Source organism: Cyprinus carpio, unplaced genomic scaffold (genome assembly GCF_018340385.1).
Source record: "Cyprinus carpio isolate SPL01 unplaced genomic scaffold, ASM1834038v1 S000006701, whole genome shotgun sequence".
NCBI lineage: Eukaryota > Metazoa > Chordata > Actinopteri > Cypriniformes > Cyprinidae > Cyprinus > Cyprinus carpio.
The window spans coordinates 949,413-961,863 of NW_024879310.1; the positions used below are offsets into that span (position 1 = coordinate 949,413).

The following is a 12,451-nucleotide window of genomic DNA, read 5'->3' on the forward strand; positions in this document are numbered from 1 at the left end:
CTATGGTTGCTGATGGGAAGAGGGGGCACGCCGGTGGGCCTCTGAACTAGCCTGAACCTCCATCTGATCCATGGTGGACACTTCCATAGCGAGCTCTGTGGGGGACTGAACGGGTGGAGAGGATCCGAGGGTATAGGTAAAGTGGGACCTCGTGGGGCCAAACAATCTCCTGAGAACTTAACCGGGCTGAAAAGACAAGGAGTACAAAAAGTGAGGGGAAAATTGGTTTTCAATTAGATTTTTTTTTTTTAGCTCTGTGAATTATAAGTCAAAAGCTGGGATTACCGGAGAGGAGGCGTTTCGAGGGGCTGCCCAAAAACCTGACGAGTTCCGTGGAACGAATTTTGGCTCAATGAGAACTTCTTTATATTTTCCAACACAGATAGGAGCTACATAGGTAAAAACCTGCAAGAATTAATAAGAAAACATAATGGAAAGCGCTCAAAACCATTTTTCAAAACACGATAAGCACGGGACAGGTGGATCTTCCTTACCAAAAAAGACCTGATTTGCACGTTTCGCTCAGCGTGGAGTCATCAGGGCTGTCAACGGGAGCTCTGGCTGGTGAAACTTTGAATCAAAACTGGCTCACATCATCAGCTGATTGCTGTCGAAACAAAACCATCAGGTCAAGTATCATATATACTCAGTTAAGCTGTAAGATGGCGGAACAGACCACAAGAGGTGACTATAGTTACCAAGAAAGGCTTGAATGGTGGTTCTACTTTACGCGCTGAGGAGGTCGTCCCAATTAAAGGTCGGAAGAAGGGATGATGTTCTAGAAGACAAATTCAAGTAAATTAAAATCACACACTAAAGCCCAGAACTTCTTTCTGAATTCTGAATTCTGGTTAAACATTAAAAATCAATAGTGAAAGTCAATCTTCACCATATCTAAAGCCTATTTGATCATATCTGATACACACATTTCTAGACCTTGAAATGTATCAACATGATCAAAACATTGCTGAAAAAACCTGTTGCACATAATCTACTACATGCCTTCTGTCGTCTGACTGACAGTTTATCCTTTTTTACAACACGTAAAAGGTCTTCAAAGTATAACCCCTAAATCTTTCCCCTTCAAGGTAATGTCAAGGGTCTTTATGCTTTTTAAATCTTAACTGATTTTAGAGAGTAAACATAAGAATAACTTGTATTCTTAGCAATGTTTCTAGATGAACAGTTACCTGATTAGGTTTACTTGGTTACCATTACATCATTAGGCTTTTTGAGGAACGTTATATTTGTTCACTTCTCAATAATCATTGTATTATGTTTTGGCCCCAACAATAAAAAACAATAGAGCTTAGACCATAAAACCGCGCATTTAAATATCTTATTATTGGGAAAATATAGAGTGACATGTATTTTTAAATGCAAGGTAGTCAGCTTCAACTGTTATAAAGATCTCACTTTTTACAAGTAACAGGTTTCAGAAATCTTTTTGCACAATGAGAAATAACAGCAACTGCAACGAAATTTGCACAAATTCAGTTGGGTGGGCTCTGAATAAAAGTGTATGTTATGTCATACTATATGAGCCATAAAAGCCTGATTGTATCAAATGTGACACTCAACTTTTTTTTTCCATGTCAGGCGTTACAGGTTTAAAAAAAAAATATCAGATAAACAGACTGTACTTCGTTTGCATCTCCAGTTCAGCCCCGAGCCGAGATGAGGCACTTCTTTTCAGCAGCTGAATGCAGTAAAATTATTCTTACAATACAACATAAAGACTTCATAAAAAGCTTCCAAAATCAAAATGTGCAACACCACAATAAGTGTTATAGTGGGGGAAAATAAAATAATGTCACCTACCCTTTTGAGAAGGTCCCTGGCTTCTTGTGTGAGGTAGGGTGGGAGGCTTCAGTTTTGCATTTTAAGAATTTTGTCAATGGTTTTTTCCGGTTCTCTCCTGTAAAGGGAAGGCTAGAAAGGCAAGAATAAGAAAAACAACATTCATATCGCAAAAAGAAAACCTCCATTAATACTAGGGAAGTTCAAAAACTTCAAAATGGGACTTAGACCAAGGGTTCACAAACTTTTTGATGCGAAAGAACAAAAATGATGTAGACAAGAATGACTCTTAAGCGATTGAGGTGTTTTGTTGTTGGGTGTAATAATGAACATAGCAGCCTCATTAAGTACTCCTGACATCTGGAGCCGCAGTGGATTACCGTGTGTTGTTTTGAAGGGAATGCGCCCCCGTTCTGAATATTTTTTTTTATGTTTGCGTTTGTTTTTTTTTATTTTATTATTGTTTTTTTTGCTAATTAGCACATTATTAGGAAAGGCACTTTGCGAGTTTCACAATGAATGCGGCTGAAGTAAACAGGTCCTCAGAGAGGGGCGGGGTCAGCAGAGCTCATTAGTATTTAAAGAAAAAATGCTCCAAAACAGCTTGCTCTGAAAAGAGCTGTTTTTGACAGGGGGAAAAAGTGTTGTTGTTGTAAACAACTATCATTGATAAAATTTTGAACCAAACTATGGTCACAGACTTTTCATTAAGACCCTAAAGGAATCATATCAACTTGTGGAAAATGGGGCATCGATGACCCCTTTAAGGAGTCAGTAAACTTCTATGAAAAAATATATATATATACTTAAATTAAAAAGACGCGAAATTAGATGTTTCTTTTTAATATAGTCAAGCTCATTAATTGGTTGTTGAAATTAATTCAGAAACATAAAATTCCAGAACGTAAATTCAAAAACCAAATTTAAGTACTGCAGGTTAGGCACTTGCACCAAGACAAGTTCACCAGACATTTATACTCACTGCTCCAGTTAACATGTCGTACATCAAAGCCCCAGACTCCCCCCACCAGTCAACAGCCCGATTTGTGTCCGCTTCTCATGAGGATCTCTGGGGCCCTGAAATAAAGAAAACTTCTCACACTACTGTAGAAATCCATTTAAATGCATGTCAACACGGCCATGTCAGGCAATGAAAAGAGACATTTGCAAAACAGGAAATTAGCTACTTAGATGTCACAAGGATGTAAAGGTTTCGTTAAATGTCTCTCACATGTATCAATAGTGCCACAGAAAGTGTGTGTCACTGTGCCATCATGAATTGACTCCTTACACAGCCCGAAATCAGTCAGTTTTACATGTCCTGTGATAAGACAAAAAAACTATTATAATTAAGCATTTCTCAATTCTTTTTCAATTTAACCCCTATCTAAACTACAATACGAAGCAGCCAAACCTTGGTTATTGAGCATGATGTTCTCCGGTTTGAGATCTCTGTAGATGATGCCCTTCTGATGCGAGATGCCCGAGAGGCCATAGAGATTTCAGCCAAGTAAAAGCTGCGTGCGTTAAAAACCCTGAGCATCATTCTGATTATCTTCGTTCATCTCATCATGTTGAATGTAAGGCCTATTGTATGCATGTGTCGGTGTTCATGTGTCCTTGAAAATTGTTTAATAAGTTAACACTTCAAAAATCACTATGTTTAAAGCTAAAATTTAATTCAATTTTAACATAGCAAGTTTATGTTTTAAAAGTGCAACTCATCAAAATCGCCCTTTCTTACCAGGCGTGTCCTCCATGAAAAATCCCCTCTCGCTCAAGCTGCATGAAAAGCTCCCCACTGCAGAAGAAAAAAGGCTTTTACCACAAACATCACAGTTTAAGCGCAAACACAGAGATGGATGGATAGTAAAGCTCCGCAACATCATATCTCAAAAGACACACCTGCAAATGTAATATTTCAGCACACAAAGTACAACAAAAAAGGGTTTCAAAGTTATTAAATAGGAAATATAAATTTGCATAAAATGTTTAAATGAATTCCCTCTATGCAAAAAAAAAAAATGCCTTTAAGGGCAGAATGTATTCCTTAGCAACTCCGCAGCAACATGAGGACAGTGGAAAGAATGAGTAGTTATGCGACAAAGGTTGTTCTTGACGAACCACTTAGGTATTCAAGAATGAGGTAAAGCTTGCCGCCCGTCTGAAATCGCAGCATAGATTAGATCAACGATGAAAGGATGCTTGACTTCCTCTAAGATGTTCTCTCTCTGCTTTAGTATGCGCTGTGTCCTTGGCGTTGCGACTACAATCATAGCCTACAAGCAGCAGAATAGAGATGACATTGAGACATTGCCACAAAATCTAAATTACTGCATTCAAATCATAAGGAATTTGCTTGACCTTTTTTTAAGACTTCATTGCATAATATTTTGCCTGAACCTGCATGCCAGATACTTTCCGAACCTGGAAAACCTACAAAAAATACCACAAAGAAAAGGTTAAAATTCAAGCCTAGTCAGGTTCATGGTATTATTATTTTAGTAATTAGATATAGGGTGTTTTGTTTTTGTTTAGTTTTTATTTTGTATTTGGGTTATTTTTAGTATTGTTAGGTTGTTTTTTTTGTTTGATATTTTTATTGTTTTTTTGTTATTTTTATTTTTTTTAATTATTATCTATATATATATATATAAACTATTAAGGTTTAATTCATTAAATTCATAAAAATAAATTAATCTAAATAGTAATGCTTCATAATTAGCAATTTCAAGGCTCTGTGTATGTATAAGTATATATATATATATATATATATATATATATATATATATATATATATATATATATATATATATATATATATATATAGTTTATTTTAATCCACAAAACATATTTTTAACCATTTTAGGTTATGACAGTAAACCTGAATTGGGGTGTGTCTGATAAGGGGAGCCATACAAAAATGTAAAAGGGTGTGCTCCAGGACAGGATTGAAAACCCATGATTGATTGTCATATTTGTGCTCTTTAGCCTTTTAACATTTTAACAAAGTTCAGTTTTTTACTGTTAACATAATGTACTGTAAAATGTGAAACTGTGTTCAGTACAATGTTCAGTACTTTGGAGCTATGGTATAGTGTGAAAGTGCTTTAAAACTAGATTAAATGAAATATTAGAAAGTGTTACATTAATAAAAAAATAAAAATACCTTTCCATAACCTCCTTTCCCACCAGCAACACACGGAGAGAAGCTCAAAGCACCTCTGGGCGGATGTTCTCAGCGCCTTGGTTCACATTGTCCTCTGATATCTCAATCTTCTCGCAGCGTCCATGTTACTATAAGAATAAACCAGAAATAAAGTGATAATGTGCAATATTCCTCCCATCTGCATTTAGAATACTGATGCCGTTTATTCTCAGGTCAATTCCCTTTTGGATCTAAGAGACATTATTTTAATCATTTCAATTAAAATACTGGTTATAGAGTTTTTTATTGCATCCACTGCACATACTTACAAACTCAAAGCCACGCACTGATCCATGAGGTCACTGATCTGAGCCTGCGCAAGAAGAGAGGTGTGAAATGCATCATCAATAAAGGCTCAATTCACTGCAACAGTGAACCACAGCGTTGTGTGTCGGGTGGAGAGATGATCAGTGCACGACGCAGATAAAACGTTACGATGGGCAACAGCTGGCAGCGCTTCTAGGGCTGAACATGAAAGCGCAAGGGCTCGGATTTCGCAATACTATTCCCAGACATCCCATAAGGTGCACCATCTATGGTCTTGCAACTCCTAATTGACTTATCCTCGTAAATATATCATGCATATTAACATGTCAATAAAGTAATGTGCACGTATATATCGAAGGTATGCTGCACTACACGTTTCAATGTGAAAGGAAACACACACATCCAGCCCTTTAAATTGCCTGTACTGTAACGTTACTGTACTGCCAAGTAGTAAGCTCACATATAACCCTATTATCTCCAGCTCATATCTTTGACTGCTGCATATAAAACATGTTTCAGCACGTAACTCTCAAATATATCTGACACATGTGCTGACAGGCAGAATATCAGTTATTCAAGTGCATTAAACACACTGTGGGGTAAGTCGCGTTAGCCTGTTAGCATAACATAAAAAGCGGCCGACGCTCGCTCCTCGGGCCTCAGGCCTGCACGCTACACTCCCGCGTGCCGTTTCCTTCAGAACAGCGCGCGTCCTTTACCTCCTCCAGCTCATCATCGGAGACATTTTCCTCTGGCTGGTCCAGAGATCGAGTGTCGAAAACGCCAGCCATCGGTGATTTCGCTGTCTGGGATCACTTCAAACCGCGTGAGGAGCTCGCGCTTCCCGCCTCATGGACATGAAACGCACCAGTCGCCATGCCCGGCATTGGACGCAAACAAACTGACGCCCCCGCGCGGAGCACTGCGGGAAATTACTCGCGCTCCACTTGAAACTGTTTTATTCATGTCATTGCCACAAAAAAATAAATAAATAAATAAATAAATAAATAAATAATTGTATCAGAGTACAAAACTAAATAAATAAATATAGGAATAATAGTATAATATTATTAATATAGTATAAATAATGTTATTTATTAGTTGCTATTTATTTATTTATTTATTTACATTTTGAATTTATTTATATTATTTTATATATTATTTAATATTATGTATGTAAAAAAAAATATCAAAATAATATCAGAATACAAAACAAACAAATGACAATAAATACTTAAATATAAAAATACATTATAATTTTTTTTATTTTATTGTGTAGTATCAAAGGACTTGAAAATGACTGGTTGTATTAATTTAGGCTATTTGTATTTTTGAAAACATTGCACATTTGGTTAAATAATCACAACGAATTAGAATTACGCTTTTCTTAGTGCACGTGAAAGGAACTTCCATTTTTATTAGTTATCGTATTCAGTTGATTGATTGATTGATTGATTGATTGATTGATTGATTGATTGATTGATTGATATTCCCCGAATCAATCTATCTATCAATAATTTTTTCTCACATTTCTTAAATTTTAAATACATTCATTAAGATAATTATGAAATAAACAATGCAATATATATGAAAAAAATACATTATCATAGTATTATTTGTTGCACTTTGAGAAAATATACAATCCAATCTAATCTTGGGCTAAGTAATGAGAGTCGCCACAAAATAAAAAGAATTTGAGGAAAATAACAAAAAGATTTTCAGACATGTTTTTGCGAAAAGTATGTTTTTTGTGTTTTGTGAGGGTTGTGGAGGTTGTTTTTGACTCTATCTCCCATGATGCATTGGTTTTTCAGTTTTTTAGGGTGCGTACGTTAGAAAGTTTTGAACGTGTTGATCTGTCAGATCCTCTGCTTTGTAAAAGTTTTCAAAAGTAGTGTCTTAATGTTATTTGATATCGCGCGGTCCACACAGTCAGCCGAGATCTAGTGTATCTGTACACTGATCTATAATATAGATCATATATAGATCAGTGTATCTGTACACTGTGCTTGAGCGAGAAGGTGACCGTTGCTATAGCTACACTCTCAGGAGCTGTGTTTGAGCAGCGCTGTCATGCTGATATCGTTCGAGGCTCGAAAGATAGATCGATATGTCTGTTGTAAGCTTACAGTTGGGTCAGTGTGGGAATCAGATAGGACACGAGCTCTTCAGTGTCATAAGCGATGATTCCGGTGGACCGAACAGAAAGCAGTACAAGCAGTGCAGTGATGAGAGATTCTTTCATGAGACATCTGCTGGAGGTAGGTTCAGCTCGCGCGTATTTTCCGATACCTCTGTAATATTTGATATTTATTAGGTTCTCTATGTTTAACAGAACTTGTGGCTCGGTCAGTGCTTGTTGATATGGAGCCCAAAGTATATCTCGAGCAATAGTCCAAGGCTTCAAAATCTGGAAGATGGAGATATGGAGACGGGGCACATTTCTCCCAGAAGCAGGGCTCTGGGAACAACTGGGCGAATGGGTAAGAAGGCCAGCTCTTGGTGTGAGCTTGAATCGTGTGTTTGTGGTGTCTGAGAGTTTGTTGTTGTTGTCTGGAGGTTCTGTGTTCATGGACCACGTCATGAAGAAGCTGTGGAGGACCTGGTTCGGATGGAGATGGAGCGCTGTGATCGTCTGGCTGGGATTTTTCACCATGATGAGTGTTGCAGGTGGCACCGGTTTCTGGTGTGGGTACTTACATCACTCAGCGTGTGAGGGACTTGTACCCCAACTCCTTCATCCTGAATCAAGTAACGTGGCCCTACGAGGCTGGCGAGGTAGTGAGCGCTTTTTATGTTAGAGTGTCAGTGATGCAGAAGCAGTTTGGGTCAATTTAAAGTATTGTTTGTTAGATTTGTTTAGTTTTTTTCCTGATCTCTTAATTTATTCAGAAATGGCTTAAAATGCAATTCATACATACAATGATTTGAATACATATCTTCTATTATGCACATTTGTTTAAATTTCTGAGCTAAAATCCATATAGTTTTTTTTTTTTTTTACAATGATAAAGTCAAAAATGTCAGGTTCAAAATGTCAAGGCCAGTGAGTTTCTTAAAATATCAGATAATTGGACCGTTTCATGACAAATGCAAGGTTGGTTCAGTTTGTAAAAATGCTATGTGGTGCAACTCCCCAAAACCTTTTTTTTTATATTGATGAATTATTCCTGAATTATATTTTATGAAAAGAACAAAAAATTAAGTTTTACCTTAAAAAAATTATTTACAAACTTTTTTATTTTTTGAAAGCAAAGTTAATATAAATGTTAAAGTTATTAAATAAAAAAAAAAATCATAAGGCAAGACACCACAGGCAAAACCTTTTTTTTTTCATTCACTGGTCAATTTTGAGATTTTCTGGTTATTTTGCTTCCATAACATGTCTTTTTTCAGACTAGTAAAAGCAAAGAAAACATTCAAAATACGTTGTGTTTATTGTATTACACTTTATCGATTTACAATTTTAATTAAGGCCATTTTCTCATGCACTGGGAAAAAATTTCTCACTTTCATAAACCAAACATTACAGTTTTATTCCTATCGATATTTCTGAAAGTATTTAGAGAGGGGTTTGTTCATATATAATTTGCCTGATTTATAATTTATAACTAAAAATATTCTTACATTTTATTTTACACACACATGTGTGTGTGTGTTTTTTTGTGTGTATATATATATATATATATATATATATATATATAATGATATTTATTCATTTATTTATTTGTTTATTTTTTGGGCTGTTGACAGTATTTTCTGATACAAAAATCCCCTCTGCATAAACTCTAAATGCTCTAAACACTCTAACATGCCAGCAAAATTAAACAAGAATCTTGAACCTGGCTTTATCCAGTGTTCAGATTTCTGTTCTGGATATTTATGCAATTTAGTCCATATTTAATTAGATAATGCCACATTTGCAATATATAAACCTAACACTCTAGAAAACTTGTGCTGTACTGGTGAAGTATGGTTATATCTATTAGTTTTTGTTTACACCCTATTTCACCTGTGGGGTCTTGCCTTAGCCATATTAAAACAACATGAATACAAAGAGTGCATCTCTAAGAACTTGGTACATGTGTTTTAAACTATATTTTTTATAATGGACTCTTATTATTCTAATCACTGTATTTGTTATTTTGTACTTTTTCTTTCCAGGTGATTGTGCAAAACTACAACTCTGTGCTGACACTGTCACACCTCTGCCAGCTCTCTGATGCTATTCTGGTTCATGAGAATGACACTGTGCACATAATCTGCAGCCGCTGATGAACATCAAGCACTCTCCATCAGTGACGTTAATAAGGTGATCGCTCACCAGCTGGCCAGTGTACTTCAGCCCGCTTATACCGCTGATTCACCCTGCCATTACAGCACAAACCCCATCGGTACAAATGACTCGCAGTTCCCCTCCAATCTCAGACAGTCATCAGTCATGACACTCCTTGACCAATGTTTATCTGCTGTATGCAGGGGAATTACTGACTTCTTTGGTGTGTCACCCCGAGTACAAACTGCTCAGCTTGTGTAACATTCCTCAGATGTCCAGCACGTCTCTGGCCTATAGTGTGTTTAACTGGCCTGGGCTGCTGAAGCATTTACGTCAAATGCTCATCGCCAGCGCTAGGATGGAGGAAGGTGAGTGCTGTGATATTTTTCTTAAATTACATATATGAAAAGAAATTCAAAATATTACTTCATTGATTGTCTGCAGAATTTTTTTGTGGAACTTAACACACTTTCTTAAAGGAATCGACTGGACAGTAAGCGCCCCATTAGCAGTTACATCTGCAGGAGAGAGTGCAACAAACAGCAGGCATAAAAGTTTCAATTTATCACTTGCTAATCTTCTAATACTACGAGGGAAAGATGTCTCTACTGCGGTTACTGCGGTACAGGTACTTTCATTCATTAAACAGATAGTTCACCCCAAAAATGAAAATTGTCATCATTTACTACTCTCTTCGATGTCATTTCAAACTTGTATGAGTTTCTTTCTTTTGTTGATCACAAAAGAAGATATGTTTGAAAGAATGTGTGTAACCAAAGTGTCTCTATTGACTTCCATTCCATAGTATTATTTTTTTCATACTATTGTAGTCAGTTTTGTTCAACAGAAGAAACTCGTACAGGTTTGGAATGACATGAAAGTACTATTTTACAAGTCTTCTGAGTTTGCAACGACATCACTATTTTATTTGTCTTATGTGTTTGATAAGAAATCATAGTATATGTTTAATGATTTTTGAATTTTGGTTGTGTACATGCAGTACACATACATGTTCTTGCTATTAGAATAACATTTTAAAGTTTTTTTTTTTTTAATTTAAAAGTATAGTAAACTAACATGCAAATTACTTCAGTGAACAGATGGTTTTAAGGATCCTGCGTTATATGTGCCATGGCTTAAAACAGAAAATAGTTTTAGCACATGGACCTCTCCTGTCGCCTTCAATGGATATGAAAAGTCTGCCATTTTGGTCAGTAACAGCCAGTCCCTTTTAAAACCCCTGGACAATATAGTCAGGAAGGCTTGGAATATGTTTGCATCAAGGTGAGAATTACAGTAACATAAACACTAGACTTCTATGGTATTGTTTTTATTGTTTTTTTTTCACTGGCAATTGTGTTTTCACTGATAATTTTTCCTGTAGGGCCTACGTTCATCAGTACACAAAGTTTGGAATCTCTGAAGAGGATTTTTCTGGACAGTTTTACGGCACTAGAACAGATCATCTCCAGCTACACACATCTCTGATTTACCTGATCATAAAGATTGTGACAATACTGATTCCATATGATGTGCCTTTACCTGACCCTGGAGAAATTACATTTGTTAATATAGCCCAGTTAAATTGGTCATTTTTTTATACAAATATTTATTTCTGTCTTTCAGAGTTGTAAATATATAATAGATATTTTCTGTATTTGAAAATATGTTAAAAGTACATTCATCTAATCTCGCTATATAAAGTAATTGTCATCCCTCCTCCACCTTTTCTTACGTTTCTTTGTATTCATCTCTCAGTCATGTGATTTTTCTGATTCTGAGGCAAGCACAGACCCTACCAAAACAATCTTTCGACTGTGAATTAAATATATATAATTTTTCTGATTCTGAGGCAAGCACTGTGCAAACTTTAAATCTGTGAAAATTGTTGGATTTAAGTAAAAATAAATAAACAGGTATTACCTCCAATGTCAACCCACACCTAATCTTAAAATATCTAAATATCGGCTTCAGGTTAATTCCATTTTTTTCCATCTTTCTTTGAATAACGATTACATTTCACTAGGTTGGTTGTGAAAATGAATATATCTGCTCATAATAAACGTCACACCTTCCACAGACTAATTCGCTAATAAGTTTCGTTTTTCGTTAGCAACATTTACTGTAAATTGTCACTTGCAGAGTCAAGCTGACGATTACTAATAAGGTGCATCGACCTTATGAACACTCAGTAGCTCAGAGGATTATAAACCTTTATCTAAAATATAAATTACTATAAGATTATAAATCTTAAATGTCACTGCATATCACAAAGACTGTGGAAACTCCTACAACTATAGTTAAAATTCTTTAAAGATGGAAGGACCCACAATACAGTAAAAATCCTGAAGGAATCTGCATGTGCAGCTGGAAAATGATTCATCTTACATCAACAACACACAACAAACAATACTCCACCCTAAAATGAAAATTTTGTCATTTATCACTTACCCCCATTTTGTCATTAATCACAAACCCGTAAAAGCTTAATTCGTCTTCGGAACACAATTTAAGATATTTTGGATGAAAACCAGGAGGCCTGTGACTGTCCTATAGACTGGCAAGTAAAAAAGCATTGTCAAGGTCCATAAAAGGTCATCTGCGCCACAAGGATGCGCTGTTTTCTTTCAAATCAAAGCTAAAATACATGTAGAAACAGCACATCCTTGTGGCGCGGCTGATACAGAAGAGTATACGCAGCATACAGTGATATGGAGGAGACAAAGAGGAGACTGTTGACAAAGGAATTGTTGAATAAAGTCATTATTTTTTTTCGCTTACAAAAAGTATTCCTGTGACTTCATATAACCCAGATTGCACGTCTGATGGCAGATGGAGTATTTTGACAACGACTTTCATACCTTTTATGGACCTTGACACTGTTATGGGACAGTCACAGG

General features: G+C 36.0%; 2 pseudogenes; one reads left to right on the top strand and one right to left on the bottom strand.

Annotated features, from left to right (window-relative positions):
* Window positions 1-6,066, bottom strand: LOC122144514 (annotated as a pseudogene).
* Window positions 6,067-7,141: 1,075 nt separating this feature from the next.
* LOC122144519 lies at window positions 7,142-11,275 on the top strand (annotated as a pseudogene).
* The last annotated feature ends 1,176 nt before the right edge of the window (window positions 11,276-12,451 follow it).